Raw genomic sequence first — 1,518 nt, forward strand, 5'->3', positions numbered from 1 at the left:
GTAATGCTATACGTACAGATATTGCTGTTTTCTTTTATATAATTACGGAGCGGAAGTGAGGGCTAAGGACGAGAGGCACTGCCAATAGGAGAAAAGTACCTCTTATTCAACCCATTTTAGTCACCTTTCAACTAACAGGGAAAAGGATTTCAAGTTTAACTGTTTGTGGTCAGAGCAAATATTGCTCAAGATGTGTATTGAAATACATGCAGGGTGGAGAGTGAGGAACTTAACACTTTGACCTTATTTAATAAACTGTGGACAGTGATAATTTGACTCATAATGACTATGAAGGATGGTAAAATTTGAGATTTACATCAATTTCTACACTAGTGATAATCTTGAGCATAGAAAATACCTTAATATGTGTGGCAGAAATAATTAGTATGGATAATAAAAATATGAATGAGAGTAAGAATAGAGTGAGACTGGGTGATTTGATTTAGTTTTGACCTTTTTTTTTAAGATACAGGAATATAAAAAATAGAGCCCTAAAGAAGTGTCCAGGTGACTGTGCTTCCTCACTCATGTTCACATGCATTTTTATTTTTATTTTTATTTCTATTTTTATTCTTCTGCAGGGAGTGAGTTATCATATGACAAATACTTCTTGTTCTGTACCTCCCTTAGTGCTGCTGAGTGAGCCAGTTACAACCTGCTGTTCTTCAGAGGTGCAGTGAGGGCTTTTTTGTTTCTCAGTCATGTAAGGCATGAAGCCGACATTTAAGTTGCTACCTTAGATAAAATTTGAGTAAGACATTGACTTTATTAATTGAGGCCTGTTGTTGTCATCTCCCATTTATTTTTTGATCCAGTATCAGAGCACTGTTGGGGTCTAAATCTCTGGGATTTTGGACCTGCTCTGTTTGTACAATGCCTGTTGATGAGATGTGGTCTAGGAGCGTGGGTGGGGGTAGGAGCTGCCTTACCCCCAGTCCGAGTGGCTGTTGGGACAGTTTCTCCTGAAGCAGCATGGCCTGTGCTTTGGGGAGACTTTCCAAACTAGTTAATTCCCAGTCATCAGAGTTTTTCCACCTGAGACTAGAAGAATCAAAGATTTGTCCTCCATATACAGCACCTTTGGGGTTTTTTGGGGGAGAGGGGCGTGTTCTGGAGTGTTCTTTGGTGGGGCTTTTTGTTTGGTTGGTTGGCTTTTGGGGGGGTGAAGGTGTGGGTGGTGGTTGTTTGTTTTTTCCTTTCCCTTAGTACAAGCGTTACTGGCATGTAACGGAGCGCGTCTCCTCAGAGCTGGCTGCCCCTGTGCCCGGCTCTCCCCTGATTACACCAGCACAACCCCGCGCTGAAGGGGCCTCTGAGCAGCCTCCGCCTGGCACAAACAGCGCCAGGGCCGCGGGGCCGCTCGGCCCGAGCTCGGCAGCGCGGCGTTGCCATGGCGGTGCCCGGGGCGGGCGGGCCGCTGGGTGGGCCGGGCGTTGTGGTCCCCCGGGCGCTGCGGTTCTCGGGCCGCTCTAGGCTCTGTGGCCGCCGGGCCGCGGACTACGCTCGCCAGGGTGCTGC

Source organism: Corvus hawaiiensis, chromosome 13 (assembly GCF_020740725.1).
Source record: "Corvus hawaiiensis isolate bCorHaw1 chromosome 13, bCorHaw1.pri.cur, whole genome shotgun sequence".
NCBI classification, from domain to species: Eukaryota; Metazoa; Chordata; class Aves; order Passeriformes; family Corvidae; genus Corvus; species Corvus hawaiiensis.